Source organism: Pinus tabuliformis, chromosome 7, assembly GCF_031772625.1.
Source record: "Pinus tabuliformis cultivar Carrire ecotype Pingquan chromosome 7, CPIR1, whole genome shotgun sequence".
NCBI lineage: Eukaryota > Viridiplantae > Streptophyta > Pinopsida > Pinales > Pinaceae > Pinus > Pinus tabuliformis.
In genome coordinates, this window is record NC_142293.1 from 1,279,333,463 (window position 1) to 1,279,352,297 (window position 18,835).

The window sequence follows — 18,835 nt, forward strand, 5'->3', positions numbered from 1 at the left end:
AGTATACCTCTGATTGAGATTTTCTCATTTCAAAATTTCCCCTTTCCCTCCTCTAATGATTGGATAAGCGTGAAAACATCAAAACAGAATAAACCAAGTATAGGCATAAGTTTTCTAGAAGAGACGTCAGTGTCATGGTTGGATAGAAAACACTCCTTACAGACCGATCGTATTTCATGTTATAACATCATTGACCTAAAGATATAACCAACACAAAGAAGGAGGACCAAAGGTTAGACAAATGTTGTCGTGTCACAAGACTCTTTTCAACTTAGCCACACACAAATAATGTAGAGAAAACATTCACAGATGACACTTATATACAAAAACAAAAAGAAGAATAAGACCAAAAAACAACAAACAAGAAACTATTTAGATAGGGCAGGGAAAAGCCTAGGATCATCATTGAAAATATTGTTTAAAGTCTTGGCCATTGACAGGAAGAGAGTCAATCTTCCTATGCAGTGGTTGAAGAGAGTATTTGTGTTGGCCAAGGTTTCAGTGGATAGTGAATGGTCCAATCCATAGTGGTTGCTACTTAATGTGTTTTCATTTATCCATATGGGCTTTGTCCCACTTCAAGACTAGGTCACCCACACCAAATTCACTCTTCCTTGCGGACTTTTTATCGAACTACTTCTTGATATGACTATGGTGAAGATAATTCTTTTCTCTTGCATTTTGTCTTTCTTCCTACAACTTGTGAAGGGTGTATATCCTACACTGAACCAATAAGCATGGCTTGCCCTGGGATTCTTGTGAAATTTGAAGGGTAGGAAAATAGATGTTTGGGGGTAGGACAACTTCTTTTACATACACCAGGAAGTAAGGAGACATATTTAGAGAAGGTTTTTGCATGAATTGGTCAACCCTTAGGGCATTCACCAAAGCAGAGTGTCAATACCTTTGTTCAGAGAAAATAGTATTCTTAATGATATAAATGAGGTTCTTATTTGTAGACTCAGCAAGGCTCCAATTTGGATAATAATTAGTTGAATGTTTCAATATAATCCTATTTTCCAATACAAAAATATATAATATGAGTGATGAAATGTACATTGTAAAAAACATGTGAAGTCACGAAACCAAAAACTAAAATGATATTATTCTTAAGGAAGCTCATGACTTCGCGATCATTCACTTTCTTTAATGGAACTACTTCTACCCACTACGTGAATTAGTCTGTAGTAGTGCTACTTTAAGGAGTCCAAAAATATCTCACCAATAACATCTAGGCCCCATTGTTGAAATGGTTCTTCCACTGCAATAGGCTACAATGGGTTGGTTGACTTCTTGTTTTGTCCAGTACACTTTTTACATAGCGGACAATTATGATCATAGGTGTGAGGATCTTCGAATAATGTGGTCCAATAGAACCAGACCTACATAGCTTTATGTATTTTTTCTGCCTGCAAAGTGTCTCCTAGCTGGTCCATCGTGGAGATCACTTAATACCTTCTCTGAATCATGCACTTCCAAGCACCTAAGCAATACTCCATTATGGTGCTTTCTAAAAACCACCCCAAGAAACAATTGATAACAAAATGCTTTTAATCTGAGTTCCCTCTTGTGTTGTGTAGATAAGTGTGAGCAAACTGTGCCATGCTCAAGATACTAGCGCACATTAGCATACCAAGAATTTATGATAATAGTGTGGGAAGCTTGCTGAACATTATAAATTTCAATTTATTGCTCCCATATAGATAGATCTTCTTATTTTGCATCCACCACTTTTGCTGCTCGCCGACCTACAACATGGCCCTTGATCGTGTGAATTGGTTTTAATTATGTCATACCCTTGTAGACCCGTCATCCAATTCTCTCTTCTCTCACCCATATTTTATTGAACATACAACGATTTGACTACTGGGTGTGACACACATATAATATAATTATTCTTTAATAGGTAGGGCCAAAAGTGTTTTAGCACCTTGTAGACTCCATACACTTGCTTGTCCATCACAGGATAGTTAAGTTCATATCCCTGTAGGTAGTAATTCATGAAAAATATTAGATTCTCATTATTTTGATCATCCTTTTGTGTGAGCACAATAGCCAGAGAAGTGTGAGAAGTGAAAGTGTTGAGTAGAAAATTTTTCCTAAAATCTAGGTCGTACAAAGTTGGTGCTTTTGTGATAGACTGCTTGATGTGAGAAAATTCATCCTTTTCCCTTTTGTCCCACTTGTGTATGCATCCTTATTTACCATATCCTACATAGTTTTCATGATCAGAGCGTAATTGGAGATGAACTTGTGAAGGAAATTAATCTTCCCCGTGAAGGACTAAATAGATTTCTTATTCACTGGAAATGGAATTTGCGTGATATATCTGACCCTCTTAGGGTCTATATTAATCTAAATTTTCATGATAATGTGGCAAAAGAGATTACCCTTGGACCTTGCAAAAATAATTTCCCTGGGATTAAGGGATATCACGTACTTTCTACATTGCTTCAATATTTCCTTCAAATGACATAAATGGTCAGATCTCTTCTTATAGAACACTGTGACATCATCAAGACAAATCACTATACTCTGCCTAATTAGGCCATGCAATGTGATGTCCATTTCATTTTGAAATGTAGCATAGAGTTTGCTATCCCAAATGAAATTCTTAAGGATGTGAACTCACCCCACAGGGTGCAGAATATTGTTTTTAGTATGTAAAACCCTAAGACTAGATGTTGGGTGTAACCTTAATAACCATTGAGCATGGAGAACATCTCTGACCTAGATACTATATGTACTATCTATTCCATAGATAATACATGGTAGTTGTCTTTGTCTGAGGCACAATTCAAGTTTCGAAAATCAACACATAGGTGTATTTCCCTAGACTTCTTTCTTACTGTGACCAAATTAGATACCTAGGTTGAATGTCGCACTTTGTATATGATATGAGCATCTAACAAATTTCTCAAATCTTTCTGAATAAGGGGATCAAGTGTCGGATTCACCTTTTGCAACTTCTATTGAAAATTCTTGGCCCCTTCCTTGATTGGGATAACATGATGGATTATTTGTGTGTCATAATTTTTGAGCTCATCATATGTCCAAGCGAAAACATCTTGGTACTGCTAGAGTGTGAGGATAAAATATTGCCTCTCTTGTGGAGTGAAACAAGCACTGATATTGACAAAATTCAGATCCTTTTTTGTTCCAATATTTATTTTTTTGTGTCACAAAGTTGAATTGTGGGTTTTTGCGTTGACTAGCCCTGAAAAGTGATTATGCAAATCATAGAGATTTTCAAATGATACCACACCCTTCGACATGGGGGTTTCTTTATTTGTGCAGGTTGCATGTTGCAATGCATTTCGAGCTCATCTTCATCAATCGTTGTGTCTTTAATACTTAACTATTCTCCATAAAGTGCAATATTTTTTGGTCATCATTGAAAATGCGTAAATTAGTGATATTGTTAGGGACATATGGCTTATAAAGAATTTCAAAAAAAGAATTGTCAGATAACCTATAAAAAAACATTTTCTAATGCATCTGCAAACATGTTACACATTGTAGAAACAAATATAACATTAAAAACTTGGAAAGGAGAAATCAATCAGCATACCTCTTATTGATAACCTTTCAGATGAGGTGACACATAATGAATAATATTGCTTGCTTGTCATACAATGATTTTAATGTCACTTAATTCTTTGAGAATTCCAACATTAAGGTCCATGACCTTTTGCAAACCCAAGATGAGGGTTTCATATTATGTCATGTTACTTGTGCACTTGAATTCCAAGCAGCTTGAGATTAGGTGTTTCCTCTATTGCGAGTCTACTAAAACAAAACCAACTCCAAAGCCCTCGTCTATCTTGGAACCATCAAAATACAAAGTCCAAACACCATATGTACGAGGACTATGCACTACACTACTACTACTACTATTACCTACTTTGCATAAGTCATTTGCGCCAGTTGGACTAGGATGGAGATATAACAGTGTGTCAGGTGCGACTGGGCATCATTGGGAAAGATGATAACCTCGATCAGTCTCTAGAAGGAAATTCCCAAATATTAGATATGCGAAAGAAACTGATTTATATTTCCCTTGAAGGGTATAACAATATGTTTCATGTAAGGTTCTAAGTTCACCTATATTTTGGATATTTTTGTCCTTGTACAAGCCATAAATGTCACCAATCAATAATAAAATACTCTTGTAATTTTTTGGACCATTCTTTTCTCAACAATACATTGTATGCTTCTAGAATGTCCATAATTATTTACTATATTTATACACTAGTGAACTCGTTGATCAGATGACAGACATATGAGAACATTTCTGAGTTCACCGATAGCATGGACAAGAGTCTTGTCTAGCTGAATGATATGTGCATCTATTTTATGCCATTTTTCATTTATTTTCTTAGCCATCGATAGTCGTATTGCATTTGCCAATGCACCAAAATCAACTAAGCAATTATCTACATTGTAATTGAAAATTTCAAATGTTAAAAAAATGGAGGGCATAGTGTATTCAAATATAATGTGTAAGCATTAAGCACAAATTATAGGGGACCAGAAGACTTACCAGATTCAAATACCTTCTATGAAGAAGCAATATTACTTGAGGGAAGCTGTTCAAGAGTGCGGATGAGCAGTTCATGATGGCTTATGATTCTTGTAAGTTCGAAGAGAAAAATGTTAGCACAAATTTTCTTCATGTCTTTGACTATATTGTAATCAAGTGAAATGAGTATCACCAAAGTGTCTAGAGGAGTAAGTTGATCTTACACTTCTTTAGTGATGAAATTTATTTTACCATTGGTGGAAGTAATCTTTGTTGTAGCAGTGCCTACAAAATTTCTCTAAGTGTTATGAGTTGACTTGACAGACGATGTGATCTTACTTAACAAATGTTCCTTCAGTTTCTATCTTCTCAACTTTTCTTCTAAAACTAGACCTTCGATTCCTAAGTTATACAAACCATTATGCTTTTAAGATGGGTCCTCACTAAGTGGCTTCTTTTTAGCAACTTTATTTTTAGATATGTATATAGAACTAAGTGTATTGACTACATGCCCAACACTCATAGTTTCTTCCTTTTCTTACACAAGCTCAGTCTTCTCACCTAAAGGTGTTGTGCTATTAGAATGCGTGGCTAGAGCATTCATGTTGTAATTCCATTGTGGACATGTATTTTCTAAATGATACTCTTTGTGAAACAAACAATATTGGTCCATTTCCATACTCTTAATATTCAAAACAATGTTCGAGCTCTATGCAGAATTGGGTAGCTGGTTGTTGCTACTACCAGAGTTGGAAACACATCCCAAAAGTTTAATTTACGGGGCTTGATTCTTACAGTACTATCACTTGACTCTTCCAACCGATTGGATAGAGACTTAATAGTGTGGGTCAAGATATCAAGATTGGTAGATTTATTTCCTTTGGCCATACCTAAGGAGGAATAAGATCATTTTCCTGTGTCATTGAATTCCTTTGATGATTCATCATCAATGATCTTATTAGATTTGTACATGCAACTAAGCGTATTGACTACATGCCCAACACTCATAGTTCCTTCCTTTTCTTCCACAAGCTCAGTATTCTCATCTAAAAGTATTTTGCTAATGAAATGTGTGGCTAGAGTGTTCATGTTGTGATTCCATTGCAGACATGTCTTTTCTAAATGATACTCTTTGTGAAACAAACAATATTGGTCCATTTCCATACTCTCAATAGTCAAAACAATGTTCGAGATCTATGCATAATTGGGCGGTTGGTGGTTGCTACTACCAGAGTTGGAAACCCATCTCAGAAAGTTTAATTTATGGGGCTTGCTTCTTACAATACTCTCACTTGATTCTTCCAACTGATTGGATAGAGACATAATAGTGTGGGTCAAGATATCAAGATTGGTAGATTTCTTTCCTTTGGCCATACCTGAGGAGGAATAAGACCATTTTCTCGTGTCATTGAAGTCCTTTGATGATTCATCATCAATGATGACTCCAATCGCTCAAGTCCTTTTCAACTGTGATTGATTCTTCAATATTCACTGCAAGAGTCGTTTTCACAATTCTCTTCATGAAATGTGCGATGCTTCTCGGTAAGATAGAAGTATAATAATCGATAGTGATGGATTCATGATATTTTGTATCTATAGCAAATATGTTCAATATATGATTAAACCTATAATTTAAATCTTTCAATTTCTCTATGTGCTCCATATTAAGACTACCTATATCTCTTAATAACATGGGAAGGATTTTGTCATTGGCAAAATTTTCAAGAAACAACTTCTTAAACCCCTTCCAATTACAAATTGAGTTTCAAGGAATACTGTGATACCATATAGTTTCTTTCCCATCTAGGGTACACAAAAAAAGTATACATACAACATCATCAAAACACACCTTAAAAATTTGCAGATGTAGTTCCACCAATTCCACTGCTTTTTAAGCGTCATACTTCCTTAACAACTTCTCCAGGTGCCTTGGAATCTTGTGTAACACACTCGGTAGTAAAAGTATTCCCTGAGTCATCCAATCGATATATTGGTCTTCCATATCTTCTTCTTTGTTCTCGTCCTCTTCGTCAGAGTCTCGTGGATCTTCCTCTTCTTCAATGGAATTTGATGGATCTTATTCTTCTTCTTCACCACCTAACTCATGGAAAGTATCATCTAAGAGTACACCATTGTCTACGTCACCTCCATTAAAATATGGAGGCTTCTCTATGCTTTTTGTAGTCTCTCCTAACTCTTCAAGGGTAGTAAGAACCATACCTTCGGCTATCAAAACCACTATCCTGGTAGGAGAAGTCGCATTCTTCTTTGGATTTTGTACCTGAGGAATCAATCTGATAACCTTTGAAAGCTTACAGGTCATAGATCAAATGGCCTATATATTCTTGTAAGATATTTCACTAGTTTTTTGAAGACCAAGCTGAGAAGATCCATCAAATTCATGAATATGAGGACAGAAGGTGTTGGGAATATTGCATCCTTGACCAGAAGATGTATGGTTAGGGTGGGTGAGGTTATCAGCCATAAAAAACTAGTTGACCTCTTTCTAGTGCTAGAAATGTTAACGGTGTCAGACCCACAAACATTTAATGTTTCTCACCAATATGTGGTATGAATTATACCTCACGCCATTTTGGATAGAAACCCCATCCGGAGTATGGCCCGATTTCTGATTTCTTAAAGATTTTCCTTGCCTCTAATTGTCAAAAAGCGAGAGGAACACATGTGCACCTTCCAAAAGTAAGTGTGTCAAGTGAGTGTTTGGTTGTAGGTGTGTTGAGGTTCTTCTACTGTGGAGGGAAATGAAAAAGTGAGCCTCTAAGAGAGAGGTAATAGTACCACCCTAATAGAGACACAAACGAACATAAAGGGTCCATCTAAGATGTAGTTGAGTAGTCCACAAAGATGTGATGGCCATTGCAACCAATACAACACATTCTCAATATGATAGCATGAAAATAAATGAAATAGTTCAACTACTTTAGTAGAGGTGAAAATAAAACATGAATCATAAACATTCGTAGAACAGTATTACAAATATTCATAATCCATGCATGAAGAACGTGTTGGTCATTAGGCTTCATATATTAAGTATAATTCCTAAGACCCGTGTATAGATCAAACACCACTAGCTTCAATAGTGGATCGTTGAAGCCACCACTTTCTCCTTCAAAGAACCAGATTGTCTCTCTAATTCCTTGTGGGAGGAGCCAAGGTGAAAATTCCACTACTCATACAATGAGGGTGTATATATAACCAATGGGGTGATGTTTCACCTCTCTTGTGAATATTTCACTACAATCATGATTTTTTGACTTCATATGACTTTCGACGTTACATGACTCTTCATCTTTTGTACATGTCCTTTGAATTCCACTTTACAATCCATTTTCGAATAATATATTACATAATCCACAATAATGATGTGGCATATGATGACCCATGACATGACATGACATGACACTGCTAACATGGACTTCTTGATGAAATGGAAATGTCAATCCATTCTTGTTGCTCCTTCTTATGTGTCTTATTTGGAATTCTCTTCTATCCACCTTCATATGCCTTAAAGGTAAGCATTCTTCAATGATATCAGGTCTTGAGCTCTGGTCACAAACTAGTGTGCCTTTGTTTTCCCTTAATTGATCATCTTACATAATTAGCTAAAAGGATGTCTTTCAACAAGTTTCACTTCTCCACATGCTTTTTCATCATCATGTCATGGTATGATAGAGTATGTGCATCTACAATTCGGTTATGATAAGATGACATCATTCTGATAAGCCCCTTGTATAGTATGTTCCTTATTGATCCACTGTCTGAGTCAAAACTAGGTTGCAGGTTGAGGGAGAGCCTAAGAAGTTGTACAATTTCATAACTTAGGTAGTTATGGTGAAGCTTGAGCCTTGGGACTTCATAATCCATAGTTGGTCTTGGACCGAGGAAGAAAATTCTGCAGTTTGGGAGTTGAGTGAGCCGAGATGAAGGGTTGATCATTGTTTCAAGCTACTGCGTAGTTCTAGAAGGTAGGGGATGTTTGGTGACAATGAAATTATTCATCTAAGGAACTCAAGCAATGTGCTTGAGGTCTAATATTGCACGACGTGTAGTTGAGGCTAGCCTAGAGAGCTGAATTGCACAGTTTTGGATGCGAAGGTCGGGGATTGAGTACTGAAACTACAGAGTGCACAACTCTGGGAGGTTCAAGAGGCATGGTTGTATCGAGAGGGCTAAGACTAGACAATTCATAGTTCAATATGGCCAGGCAAGGATAAGTTTCTTTGTAAGATAGATTTCAGTAATTGACTAAGTTTGGGATTGATGAAGCTGATGTGAACAATGATAAGAATCGACCATGATAACACACTTAGAAAACTGGGAAAAAAACAACATATATCATCCAGGAAACATGAAAAACATACTTCCCTTAGTGTGATAATTTTGCAATGAATTATGATGAGTGCGACAGTAAGATACACTTTGCGATAACCATGATGACACTTGTGTGTCAGTTCTTAAAAATTTTGAAATGAGTGCGACAAATGTTTACATGGTAAGATCGAATCACTTGCACAAAGGTAACCTCTTTAAACCACCAAAACACACTCAGATACATTGTGTGGCACTTAACATGTGAAAATACGACATTTTTCTTTCCTTGGAAAAGGGACCAAAACACTTAAAGAAAACACATATAATCAATTTCAATGTTTACGATGAAAATATCAAAGACAAATGTGGGCTCCAAAATTTGGTGTAGGACAAAATTTTGGAGGGTGTTGTAGCAGTGACAAGAATAGCTAAAATCCCAATGAGGATTTATGCTTGGAATATTACTCAGGAAATGAGCATGTTCCTCTCAACTGTGAACTGACTCCACCAATTCTCGCCAAGATAAGATTTTGTTGCCACTAGAATCAACAACCTCATTGATTCCTGGGTGGTTTTGTTTTATTTTTTTCCTTCCCAACAAATTTTGGAAACCTTCCGCTTTTGGGTTTTCCATCGTACTTGCTTAGGGATTTTGTTTTTTTTTTTGTTTTTTTTTTTTTTTAAAAGGTCCTTTCCTTTTGCTTTAAATCTTACCTTTTTCTTCCGCAACACTTTATTCACCCAGACTTAGCATCTTTCTCCAACCAAGTGAGTTAATACAATCTTTCTCTCCCATCATATTAAATCCATTTTTTCTAGTATTTCCCGGTAGGATTTTTAGGAGATCTTTAAGAATGATTTACCTTTGATTTAACCACTAAATGTTGTTTTCACAAATGGAAATAAATCTTCTAACTCGGTGCCCCTTTCCTGAGTAATTTCCAACATTATTATTTATTAATATTGACTAATTACATCATAATAATTAAATTAATCACATCACATCACAAGTGTAAACATGGCTCTCCTAGCCATGAAGTCTAAAAATAGTCAACATTAACATAGAGAACACCAGGCTGTTACATTCTGCCCCATTCAACACCATCCTCTGTGTTGGATGTCCCATTTCATTCCCTTTGGAACAGTGATAGAAAGGCCTCCTGCATTTTGTTCTCCATATCCCAGGTGGCCTCCTCAGTTGTAAACTGCTTCCAGTGCACTTTAACCTAAGTGATGGCTCATTTCTAGAGAAATATTTCTCTCTGATCTAATATGAAAAGTGGTTATACCAAGCAATATCCTTCCGGTACCACATGTATTAAGTTCCAATCAATTATATGATAATTATCATGGACATATTTTTTTCACAAAGATACATGAAAACCATTGTGTACTTTTATGTGGTTGGGTAATGCCACCGAATATGCTACTGGTATGCACCTGTCTAAAATTTAAAAATACCCATAGAAATGGGGTGATAATTTAGCATAGTTCCCCATCCTCAAGGTGTTTTTCCTCAGTTTAACTCTTATGTATACATTCTCTCCAATCTTAAATCATTTGTGGGTTCTTCTTTGGTCAGCATAACTATTTTGTCTATCTTGTGTACTTTTTTATATTTTGTTTGATTTTTCATACCACTTGCTCCATTTATTGTAATGCATATGGTCCCAATATTAACCTATCTTATGACTGACTATAGTTGAGAGGTGTGTGGCACTCTTTTCCATACAAATCTTCCAAAAGACTCATTTTTTATAAGCTTGATAAATGTTGTTGTTGGAAAATTCTACTAGGTGTAGGAAATATATCCATTTAGTAGGTTTTTCCATGACATATATTTTTAATATGTCCTCTAGAATATTATTTGTCTTCTCCATAGGTCCATTATTTTGTGGATGATAAGCAGTACCGAAACTAAGCTGAGTTCCCATCCCTACAAACAAAGCATTCCAAAATTTGTAAGTGAATTTATCATCGCCATCATATATTACATTTTTGGTACCCCATGCAATTAAAAAAATTTCTTCATAAAAATGTTTGCATTCTGAGCCATTCCAAATGTATATTGTACAGGTATAAAGTGTGTTTCCTTACCTAGTGTATCTACAACCACCATGATAAAATTATGTTTTTGTATTGTTCTTGGCAGTGCTGTAATAAAGTATAACGAAATCACCTCCCATTTCCATTCAAAAATGGGTAGTGGATTCAATAATCCAGTTGGGTGTTGGTGTTCTACCTTCACCTACTAACATTCTAGACATTTAGACAAATATTATGTTACTTCCTTCTTCATTGCAGGCCAATAAACTCTTTGATTAGTGAAATTATCATATTTTGATAATTGGGGTGTCAATCATATGATTTCTTATGATTTTAATTTAATATCATCTATTTTAAATCACTTTCGTTTGGAACATACAGTTTACTTCTGTAAGTTAACATTTTTTCTGAATTTTTACCATAGTGCGAAATTTCTACCTGGTGCAATTTTTTTTCAATTTCTGATAAATTTTATCCTCCTATATTGAATTCATTATCTTCTCTTCAAAATCAATAGTGACACCGATAACATAAATTTCCACAAGGCCATTTTTATATCTACTTAAAGCATCTCCTAGTTTATTTTATTTACCCTTAATATGTTTTATCTCAAATTAAAATTCACTAAGAATATCCATCCACCTAGCATGTTGAGCATTAATGTATGGTTGTCAGAAAAAATATTTTAAGCTAATGTGATCTATCACCGATGTGAAATTTTACCCAACAAGTAGTATATTCACATTGTTAAGGCATATATTATAGCAGACAACTCTAAATCATATAGGTCCTAGTTTCTTCATGTTGTTTTAGTTTCGTAGATTCATATGCCACTAAAAAATTATCATGCATTAGGACTCCACCTAAATCCTCTCAACAAGAATCCGTGCATACGACGAATTTCTTTTTCAGATTTGCAATTTTCAAAATAGGTCATATTGTTAAAAAATCTTTTACTTTGTCAAAAAATTCCTAACACTTAGTTGTCCACTCAAATTGTGTTCCTTTCTTTTGCAATGAAGTAATAGGATAAGCCATTTTTGAGAAATCTTCAATGAATATTTTGTAGTATCATATAATTCCCATGAAGGATAGAACATATTACACATCCTTAGGTATGGGCAAGATCAAAATGGCTCTAATCTTTTCTGAATCAAGAGACAGTCCATCCTAATGTCCCAAATATTGTATTTTGTCCTTATAGAAGTCACATTTACTAAATTTTGCATACAATTGATGTTCCCTTAAAGTTTGCAGTACCAGTCCCAAATGTTCTTTATGCTCCTCTTCATTTTTAGAATAAACTAGAATTTAATCTATACACACCAACACAAATTTATCAAGGTACTTACCAAGCACTAAATTCGTTAAACACATAAATGTTGTCGATGCATTGGTAAGACCAAATTGTAACACTATAAATTTGTAGTGACCATATATTGCTCAAAACATTGTCTTATGAACGTCTTCATCCTTTATTCTTAATTAGTGATACCTAGTTCTCTAATCAATTTTCGATAATATGGTTGCCCCTCTTACTTGATAAAACAGATCATTAATGTGAGGCATCAAGTATTTTTTTTAATGGTGAATTTGTTTAATTGTTGGCAATCTATGCACATTCTAAATGGGCCATCTTTCTTTTTCACAAATAACATTGGGCCCTCCACAACGAAACACACGGTTTAATTAAAGAATATGCTAGTTATTTTATTTATTCCTAATATGTTTTATCTCAAGTTCAAATTCACTAAGAAAATATATCCACCTAGCTTATTTAGAAATAGGATCTGGTTAGTTGGAAAAATATTTTAAGCTAATGTGGTATATCACCAATGTGAACCTTTTAACCAACAAGTAATGTCTCCACATTTTTAAGGAATGTATTACGGTAGCCAACTCTATATCATACACTGCATAGTTTCTTTCATGTGGTTTTCGTTTCCTAGATTCATAGGCCACTACATAATTATCTTGCATTATGAATCCACCTAAATCCTCTCAACAACCATCTCTACATACAATGTATTTATTTTCTGGATCTGAAATTCTCAAAATATGTTTTGCTGTTAAAAAAATGTTTTAATTCGTCAAAAATTTCTCAACACTTGGCCATCCTCTCAAATTGTGTTCCTTTCCTTTGCAATGAAGTGATAGGATAAGCTTGTTTTGAGAAACCTTTAATGAATTATTAGTCTGAAATTTCTTGGAAGGTGTACCAAAAACACTTCACTTAAGTCACCAGGTGACACAAGATCCTAACAATAATTTGTGGTTTCTTATGATTCAGATCTATAATAAAATGTGGAAAAACATGCAACAAAAATAACATATACGATCCAAAACAACATACAATGATATAGATATCCAATGCAATAACACAAATGGAAAGACTTTAAAATGAATAAATTATTTTATTGATGACATTTGCTGAAGGAGATATACAAAAGGGTCTGCAAATCCCCTATGTGGTATGGGTCATTTGATGTGCTTCATGCTTTAGTAATCGATGTTCTCTCTCAATATGTGAAAAACCTAGAACAATGTGAAGAGCTCAAATGGGAGCTTAAAAGGAAAGAGACGATAATGGTGAATATAATAATGATCATGGTGAAGAATGAATGGAAAAACCTCCTATTTATAACAAAGTATTGAGTTAATGTAGAAAATGAAGAATAATAAAATAATATTGACCAAAACAAGATCTAAATGCTAGGAATACTTTATTATGTTTTTTAGAGAGAATAGTGAAAACTTTGAAATGGGAACTATAAACCCAAAATGGGAACTCTGGCCAAAAAACCCCGAAAAAACATAAAAAACAGTGCTAGAAACGAAAATTGTGTAAACTGGAACGATGGTTTTCTTTTTAGGGTCAATTTTGAACATGTTTTAAAAATGGTAATAAAAAAAAAAAATTCATGAAAAAAACACCTTGAAAATGAAAAAGTGTTGATACTGGAACAATGATTTTTTTTTAGGGTCAATTTTCAACATTTAAAAAGAAATGCTACTAAAACCGAATTTTTATGTGCAAAAAGAAAAGTTGTTTATGAGGAAAAAAACACAGTAATGTTTTTGGTAGAATAACATTTTCATTTCCTAAGTATAAATTCAACATGTTTTCAACCATAACATGCTAGATGCAAAAGAAATTGGAATTTTTTCAACCATAAAATTAAAAGACCATGACATTATGAACAAATTACATGACTAAATGAATGAAAATGTCATTATTTGTATATTGAATGAAACATACATTTTATCTCTAATTTAATATTGCATTGTAGATATTCTAAACAATTAAAATTATCATAATTAAGACATATAATCCAACAACATAAAAATGACTCATAACTTCTGATTTAACACCATATGGAAATCAAAATTTTTATTTCAAGATATGATGCAAACATCAGTTATATAAACTCTCTTAGACAATTATTCAAAATCACTCATATTTTATTGCACACCATCAGAATTCACATCTTCAGATGAATGACTGGATGCTGACGAAGATGTTTCGTATTCTTCTCTTTCATCAACTAGTGCCCCATCTTAGTCCACATGCATGCCCACCATTTCAGGTTTCAAAATTCTTGTAGATCTACAACTGGTTTCAGCAGACTCCCATCTCAACACTGTTCCTTTTATTAACAACCTTTTCAGAATCTCTATCGTCTTGAAGTGAAGAGTTCCTCTCTTTGTTAAATTGAAGTAATAAACAAGTATGTCAACGTCCTCCAATTTTAAGATGTCTGTGCGGTGGTGATTTATATTTGTACCCTTTCTTTTTCTCTTTTCGCCATTTTTTTTGTCAACTACCATCTCTGGCTTATACACACTATTGAATGGGTGTGCATTTGTGGCATACCAGTGTATTTCAACACCTGTAACATCCTCATTTTCTGTAATGACCTTTATAACCTTAGCAAGCCAAAATGGATAGCCATTGGGATCTCCATCTGCTAGCACTGCGATCATGCAACCCTCCTTAATATCATGTACTGAACCCCAGTAAAATTCTTCCATGGCTTCACATTGTGCATGAGATATTCTGGAACCAGTATACATCTCTCTTTCCTATGCCTGTGAAGAATTAATAATACCTTGAGATTGTTGTTGTTCAACAATTTTTATTTCCTCATGTTCATTCAATACATTTTATGGACAAATAAATTGCATTTTCAAAGGTATATCTTCATTTGTTGTTGTTGAAATGATATCACTTTGATTATTGGAAAATGACTCCCACCAAACTGAATCAGCAATGTCAAATTACTCATATGTATATCTAATACATTTTTTAATTTCTTATAGGCAATCAGAATAATTTATATCTCTATTCCGTCTTCGTGCATTATGAACATAACCAACTGATTGTAATAACAATATTTTTGATGCAAATATTGGATGATCTAGAATGAACTTCGAAAATTCCAAACCTAATGATGGTGCCCTTTCTGCAGTAGTTGAATACTTCTTGCTTCGTATTAGTGTTTTCCCATCAATTTTTTTTATACGAAATTGATGTTGGAAGCTAATGTCATTAAGTTGTTCAATGCATTTCTCCACATCGTTCGATCCCAGAATAAACCTTCTCATGTCAACAGTTTCTTCCAACACATCAAAACTAGGCTCTGCCATGTATGATTTCTTAATACATTCAATTAATGATGGCAAGCTCCCAACTTCCTTCCTCCTCAATGTGACTGAAAAACGACTGAACATCTGATCAATATGGTAAAGAGTGTGCCCAACAAGAAGGAAACCAACCTTTACCTTCTGAAAAATTCTCAATTCAACAAGAATGTTTAGATATCAAGAAAAAATGATTTTTGTTTTCACGGCAAGTGTTGTCCAATTGTAGATATAAAACTTCAGGAAGATTACCAGACCAATGAGAAAGCACACCATGAATTATGGTTATTTTCAGATTTGCATCATTATGAATATTTGGAGCTGTGAAGTACACCCTTGGCAACATTTTCCCATTGAAGACCATACAATCGACCATGTGATACCCAACAAAATTTTTGTCCTATAAATTTTTGGGTGTGCGAACAAAATGTGGTAAAAGTGTTTTCTTCTGGTCCATACCATCAATTATCAAACTCAAATATTTATTTAGATTATCATAACACTTCTTTTGTTGCTTGTACAACTTTTTCTTTTCACTTGTTTGTTGTTCCCGATGCTCCTAAAGTTCTTTGACAATTGAATCTACACAACATAAAATAAAGCCATTAAGAAATATGATTTCATAGTTGATAACTATACAATTTTAAAAGTTAAAGTTATGAATGCTTACCTCTTTCTGACCCTTCACATTTGTCCATTTTTTATTTAATAGAAGCACACGTACTACAAGTCCCCATCCTTGTCTTCTTAGGAATACGAACATTGTTGAATTCCTTCTTCCATACCTTCACAAAATATTGATATGTAATAAACTGGCCATGTCCCTCAACACCTTTTGCATATTATTTGTATAAGTTGTAGATTTCTCGTCTGGAAAAATTGTCTAGAATATGTATTGTCTCTCTATTTGGCATACACTCTCCATGCTTTGAAAAGAAATCTATCATCCATGACATTGCAGTATTTGATAATGGCCCAAACTGTCGTTTATGATGTACTTTTGAATAAAATGTGGGATCCTTTTCCAAATTTTCTTGAATTCTTGATAGGCGAAAATTCCCTATCGAGTGAAACATTTTGAAAGCCTTTCTATAGATAAATAAAGACCGAATATGGTAATCATAACCTCACAATGTAGATTTCATGCACCCAACTAAATATGAATTTTGCATGCTTTTATTCATTGACAAATATCTCTTCCTTCTCTCAAATGAAAATTTGAAATTCATATGTTTCAAGCAATCTTTTTGACAACATTCACTTGAAATGAGAGCGTTGATAGAACTTCTTCTTGTCAAATATTCTGCTCTACCCCTTGCATAACTAGAACATCTTGTATTGAAATGAAAATGTCTGCTCCTACTCCTCGATACAATATTTCTTGGAAACATCTCCATCATTGGATCATCATTTGTATAAGCATTTCATCATCATTAAGACTAATGTTATCCACACTATGATCAGTTGTACTTTTCAAATACTGACTTGCAAGATATTCTTCATCTTCCCCTTCTTCAGTGTTACTGTCATAGTCCTTAGAATTGGGACTAAATGGAAACTTTGACTCGATGTCTATTGGATATTATTCCTCATGTGAATTGTCAATGCTGCTCCCATAGTCCATAGAATTAGGACTACGTCAAAAATGTCACTGTTTAGTTATTGAAAATGCTACATCATGTCCTTTTTCACTGCTACCTTTATAGCCATTAGGATTAGGACTAAGTGCTTCATCATGTCCTTCATCACTACTACTCTCATAGTCCATAGGATTAGGAATAAGAGGACACCATGACACTCCATTCTTTTGAAAATTTTCATCATGCTCTTCATCACTACTATTCTCATAGTCCATAGGATTAGGACTAAGTGGACACCGTGACACTCCATTCTTTTGAAATTTTTCATCATGCTCATCATCTCTGTTGGTCTCATAGTCCATTGAATTAGGACTAAGAGGACACCGTGACACTCCATTCTTTTGAAATCTTTCATCACGCTTTTCATCACTACTGCTCTCATAGTCCATAGGATTAGGACTAAGTGGACACCATGAAACCTCACTCTTTTGAAATTCTTCATCACTGTTGCTTTCATAGTCCATAGGATTAGTACTAAGTGGACATTGTGACACTTTACTCAGTTGAAATTTTTCATCATTGTTGCTCTCATAGTCCATAGGATTAGGACTAAGACGACACCATGACACTCCATTATTTTGAAATTCATCATCATACTCTTCATCACTACTGCTCTCATAGTCCATAGGATTAGGACTAAGAGGACACTGTGACACTCCATTCTTTTGAAATTTGTCATCATGCTCTTCATCACTGCTGCTCTCATAGTCCTTAGAATTAGGACTAAGTGGACACTGTGACACTCCATTATTTTGAAATTTGTCATCATGCTCTTCATCACTTTTGCTCTCATAGTGCTCAGAATTAGGACTAAGTGGCCACCGTGACACTCCATTGTTTTGAAATTCATCATCATGCTCTTCATCACTGTTGCTCTCATATTCCATAGGATTAGGAATAAGAGGACACTGTGACACTCCATTCTTTAAAAATTCTTCATCAGGCTCTTCATCACTACTCCTCTCCTAGTCCATATGATTAGCACTATGAGGACACCGTGACACTCAAAATTTTTCATTGTTCTTTTCATCACTGCTTCTCTCATAGTCCTTAGGATTAGGACTAAGAGGACACTATGCCACTCAATTCTTTTGAAATTCATCATCATGGTCTTCATCACTGCTGCTCTGATAGTCCATAGGATTAGGACTAAGAGGACACTGTGACACTCCATTCTTTTGAAATTTGTCATCATGTTCTTCATCATTGTTGCTCTCATAGTCCTTAGGATTAGGACTAAGTGGAGACCATGACACTCCATTCTTTTGAAAATCATCATCATGCTCTTCATCACGGCTGCACTCATAGTCCATAGGATTAGGACTAAGTGGACACAATGACACTCTATTCTTTTGAAATTGGTCATCATGCTCTTCATCACTGCTGCTCTCATAGTCCATAGGATTAGGACTAATTAGACATCATGACACTACATTCTTTTGAAATTCTTCATCATGCTCCTCATCGTTGTTGCTCTCATAATCCTTAGGATTAGGACTAAGTGGAATTTGTGACTCTTTATTTATTTGAAATTCTTCATCCCCTCTTTCATCAATTCTGCTCTCATAGTTCTTAGGATTAGTACTAAGTGGAAGAATTGACATTCTATTCATAGTGGAAGTTTTCCCATTATATTCATCAATATGATTAGAGT